We start from the raw sequence: 6,000 nt of genomic DNA, 5'->3' as shown, positions 1-6,000 counted from the left end.
GTGCAACTTTTACCCTCCTTACGACCACCAGATTTACAAGCGTTATCTCCTGTTACTACTATTGCTATCATACCACGTTCAGATATTCATACTAATGTCACTCCTACATAAGTTTCGGAGAGTTCCCTGCCTGCTCCTGTGCCTCCCCTTTCTGTTACTTCATCAAGTATACCCCTCCATAGTGATGATGTGTCTGCTAACTCAAGTGCTCTCCTTGACAACTTTATAAGTGAACATTGCGCTGACAAACTATTGCTACCTACCGTCAAAGACACAGGTGGTCGTAACAAAAAACGAAAAATATCGACAGCCAAGCAATCGTCACGTGATCATCGTGTACTTACTTCGGACGGTGGTAAGTCTTCTTCAGAGGCACCAAGTGAAAGTCAGTTGTCTCTCAAGGTTACTTCAGCAGTTCCTACTCAACCATAGTGTTTACGTTTTTGGTGTTTTATTTTCGTATTGATTTATCTGTTCCTCGTTCCCCAAGATGTTTGCATATTGGAACTTGTTCATTCCCCTAGTTTTTTTACTCCGTATGTTATGTTTACCTTTTATTTTGCAACACTTAACTTTAACAAATCTATCAGCGTTCTTAAATTTACTGCTTTACAGGATTTTTTACGTTGTCGTTCCATTGATGTTTGCTTCTTACAGGAAGTTGGTACTGCCACCTTTGTGAATATTCAAGGTTACAATGTTCATAATAATTTCACTTACAATGCTACAGGTCAAGGATACAGTTCAAGGACGCATTCTTGCTCGTCAAGGATACAGTTTGACAATGCTTTTTACCATTCATCTGGTCGCTTAATTAGTGGTATGATACGAGATGTCAAAATTTTGAATTGTACTCACCTTCGCGGAATAATCAAAGGACTGCCCGCACCGAATTTTTCGAAACAGTAGTTGCCCAGAAATGTGCCAAAAATTATGCTGGGCATATTATCGGGTGTGATTTTAGTCGTGTCATACATCAATCACAGCAAATTCTGGCCTACGATTATTGTGCTACTCTGCACAGGTTAGTAACAGACCTTTGTTTAAAAGACGGTTAGCTTGCGTTACATCCGGCTTCCCCAGGTTTTACCTTTTTCACGTATACAAGCTCGTCCAGGATAGTATTTGGTTTCTCAACCTCTGCTTTCGCATTCTACTTCATATGCAAATTTCCCCCACATATGCTTCTGATCACTTTGTACCATATTTAAGTATTATGTTAAACGTTAACAAAATACCAAGAGGCAGAGGTCTCTGGCATCTCAATACATCTATTCTAGTGGAACAATTATATGTACAAGAGTTTAGCGATACCTGGCATCGCCTCGTTCAGCGGCGTTCTCCTCGTAAAACTATTGCTGACTATTGGGTATACAATGTTAAACGCACATTTCGTTATATGTCTATTTCTTATTGCAAAGCTAAGGTGCAGGGTTTCAATCAAATGTATAATTTTTATTATGGTCTGCTACATAATTTATATTCTCTGGCTCTTCAAGGAGACCAACGAGTAGCATCCATTAAAGAGGTGAAGGCAAAACTATTACAAATCCATCGTCGTCAGCGAGCGGGAATTCATAATTGTAGTAAAACTCTATCCATGGATTCCGATATGTTTGTTTCTGTATTAAGGTCTTGCGTGAGCGTCAGTGGTCTAGGTCTCAACTTATTGCAGGGGCACTGGTGAACAGGTAGAATCCGTCAGTAAGTTTTCTGATATACAAGCTATCATCCTTCGTTACTACCGAAATTTATTCAATTTGCAGGATGTTGTTGCAGCACCCCCCATTGACTACTTTGCCCATCTGCTGCATAGATTAACGGCGGAACAAGGACAAGTGCTCACTCAACCATTTTATCAGGAGGAAATGGTGCAAACCGTCCTCACAGTTCAGAATTTTAAAACGCCTGGAATAGATGTACTAGGTGTAGAGTTATATAAAAAAATTCATTTAATGGGGCCCATGCTTACTGAATGGGTGAATTATGTACTGCAAGTAAGCATTTTGGACGAATCCTCTCGGACTGCTGTCATTGTGTTAATTCCGAAGAAGACTCATCCTCGTACAGTGGAGACCTATATCTTTACTCATCTGTGATTATAAAATTATTAGTCGATGTATTAGTGCCCGACTACAACCTGTTATTGCCCAGCTTGTTGGGCGTATCCAACATAGTGGCCTACCACATAGACGTGCCCAAGATATTGTTGCTGCTATTCGCGACGTCATCATCTACCATGAAGATATTGACCAATGTGGTGCAGCCTTAGTTGCCTTGGACTATTCTAATGCTCTTGATCGAGTGAATCATACATATTTATTTTCTTGTCTTCAAACCTATACATTTGGCGATGACTTCTGTAATTGGATTAAGCTGTTATATTGTAATTGGACAATTAAACTCAAAATTAATGGATACCTCAGTTCTGCATTTCACATTAGTAATGGCACCCAACACGGCGGTCCCTTGAGCAGTCAGTTTTTTATTCTAAGTTTAGGGCCATTTCTATATAATGTCCGAAATGCTCTTCATGGTGTCACGATGTGTAATATTTCTGTGCGAGTTTGCTTATTTATGGATGATGTTACATGTTTCACAACTGGTCACTCCGAATTCAATGTTTTACTACAGCACGTACTACTCTACGAATCAGTAACCGAAACTAAGCGTAACCCTAATAAAACGTACGTAATGCCTCTGGGTAAGTCACCCAATATTACTACTACTTCCATTGGTCAGCTACAACAGTCATTTAAAATCTTGGGAGTGACTTTCAGTTCTAGTGTGGTGGACATTATTGCTAATAATATTGGCCTTAAAGTCAACCGGATAACTTACGTTCTTGACCAAGGTCGATTTCCAAATCTTAGCCTCTTATCTCGCTTAAAATATGTGCGTTTGTATGGGTTATCTCAATTATATTACTTTGCCCAAGTCCTGCCTTTTTCTGCGTGACATCTTGCAAAAGTCCAGACAATTGTTGGTAATTTTCTGTGGAAACCTATGATTTTTCGTGTTTCCTATCAAATTTTGTGCAACGATTTCCAAAACGGTAGATTAAATTTGAAAGATGTCAAATTGCAGACTAAAGCCCTATTGCTCCAATGATGTTTACGTTAATTTATAAGCACCCTGATCATCCTACCACTCAGCTTCTCATGCACTTATTACACTGTGTTCCATTAGAAAACCCCTTCTATCTAGGACATCTCCCACCTCAATATACTTATCAGAAACCGGTTTTGTATTATGTTTCTTATCGATTGTTAAATCATGATTTAGACGAAGTGCCCTCTGTCGTAACCCTCGAGAATACAGAGGCCACTCGAGGGTTTACGCCTCTGTCAACAAACTGTATTCGACTCTTCGCCAATCTTGTAATCATGCTCCTATATTGTTACTACGCATCTCCATCATAATTGGCAACGTATATGGCGTGTTTTACATGCCCCTTATTTAACTTACCGTGCAAGATTCGTATGGTTTATTTGTGTGCATCAAATTGTTGATACTGTACCCCGATGACATTCACTTGGATTTAGTGACTCTGATCTTTGTGATTCTTGCAATGTAAAGGACTGTTCGACATCGTCTTACAGAATATGGAGAAGCAACAGTGGTGTGGCCCCAGTTCTGTCGCTATATGGCCAAACTTGCGCCGCACTACTCCCACGGCTATACAATAGACTTAATTATTTTTCCCGGCATTACTTTCTCCGAGGACAAAATATTAAGCTGTTAATTGGTTGATTGGCAACACTGTTTTATATTTGTTAGCAGAATCTCAGAAACTTGTTCATACTTCCTATATTATGTTTTTTATGCCCAGCAAACCCAAATTCCTTTTGCGTTGCGCAATAGGTTATTCGCAGTTTTTTTGGTGGGGGGGGCGGTATCTGCATAATGTATCTCAACCTGTATCTGCCCATTTGTATCACCTTCCTTATTTTGTTTATTGACTTGTACTGACATTAAGTTGCTATAAAAAATGGTAAACCGTTAGACTCCAAATCATAAGTTCGCGGGGTCGATTCCCATCTGAGTCAAGTCTCCTTTTTTTCTTGTATGAAATTTTATTTTCTGCAATGCATAAAAAATTGTATAAAATAACTACATTAAAATACATCAGTTTTATATATATTCATATAATTATTGCAGAACATAAGTAATTATCATGTTCAAAATATAACGTCTGAGTTGGGTATTCACATTACGTTGGTATTATATATGTGATTGTTAAATACAACTTAAGAAGATCGAATAATAGTAATAAATAAGTTAAGTAGTGTATTTATTTGCAACAATTGTCATATAGAGGTTACTTCTCAACACTCTTATTACAGCAGGTCATTTATGTACTTGAAAAATTATTCAAAGCATAAAGAGAGGGTATAAACAGAGAATCGAAAGTCGGAACGCTTGCAAGAAATTCCTGCATCCCAAAGGTCACATGAGAAGGCTGGAATTGTCCTTAAGAAGCATGCCACAACAGAAACTCTTTACTTAGATGCTGTTGTAATATGAAAGTGGTGATGCCTTGAATTGCTCTCTCTCTCTCTCTCTCTCTCTCTCTCTCTCTCTCTCTCTCTCTCTGTTATCTTATCTGTATTTATATACATAAAAGAGGATGTATTTGTGTGTTTCAACATACTTCTGATATGCCTAGATCAATTTTAACCATATTTCTTACAGTCTGGAAAAGAGTACTGTAGTGATATATATAAAAAATGCTAGAAAAGGATCGATATTAGTATCGAATCCATAGTTTCGTGGTTGCTTAGGTAAATAGTTCAACTTTCAATTCCCCTTAAGTCCAATTAAGCTCCCATTAGCACCCACGATGATTACATAGGGACGTAAAAATATCGAAATTAATCGATATTAGAGTCGAATCGTAAGTTTTCAGCGTCGCCAACAAAGCCGCATTTTCCGTTAGTCAACTAGGCCTGTGCCTAGAGGGCAACATGTTTGAAGAGCGCAAAGTTAAAAATTAAATAATACTGAATTAAATAAATTCCATACTTTTTCGTATGAAAAAGTTTAAAAATCGAGAGGAAATATTCCATTTCATGAACAATCCTCTTTTACTATTTTAATATGTTTAATGATAGCGTAAGAAATCTAAAAGTAATTCAGAACGTATTCCCCATTGGTTATATTTTGTTACGTAGTTGTAGCTTAGCAACCAGTGAGTGGTATTTAACTGTAATAATTGTTAATTCACTAACTAAGCATACTTGACTTAAGATTTATTTTTATGTTAGGGATGAAGGGGTGGAGAAATATGTAATTATTTGGCGTGCCGAGAACAAAAGAGCGTAGAGACACCGAGCTTCTAACTGCAGCACTGCTCGCAAAATTAGTAGGTAGAAGTTTTATTTGCATTTAAGACCAAATTCAGTCCTAGCGGTGGTAATATTAATTTGCTCTGCTATGAGGAAAGAAGGCCGACAGTATTCGGAGTACTGCGGCAGGGCAAGCCTGTTTGGCGCTACTCGAGCTGTTTGAACCTAGCTACATAAGGGGAAGAACCAAGTCAGTAGTCATTCCAAAAATGCAGGAAAGTGGTAGAAGTTAGGGGAGACGGATCCAACCATATTATAGTTCATCACGATATTATTGTTCATTTGCGAGCTTATCGTGAAAATTTTAGGGGTGGAGTAAAAATATAGGGGGAGCCAGGCCCACTAGACCACCAGGGGATACGGGCCTGGGAAGAACACAACAATATAGATCATCACAAGTTTAATTATGAACATCACGTCGTCTTTTGAGTTGAGTTGATTTTGAGTTTAACGTCCCGTTAAGCAGCGAGGCTATATGAGACGTGGACCTACTGATTAACGTGGAATCCGAACCACAAGAGCTCCCGCCGGGAATAACACGTCGTCTTTTGAATAACAATATAGTCGAATAGGGGTATCAAATACATTTTATTAGCCTATTGGCCCCAGGGGTAAAAGTGAAGGAGAATGCGGGGACGCTGTATCCCCACCT

Source organism: Thermobia domestica, chromosome 12 (assembly GCF_964235325.1).
Source record: "Thermobia domestica chromosome 12, izTheDome1.hap1.1, whole genome shotgun sequence".
Classification (NCBI taxonomy): Eukaryota; Metazoa; Arthropoda; class Insecta; order Zygentoma; family Lepismatidae; genus Thermobia; species Thermobia domestica.
The sequence above is the reverse complement of the archived record's forward strand: the minus strand, read 5'-3'. Positions refer to the sequence as shown.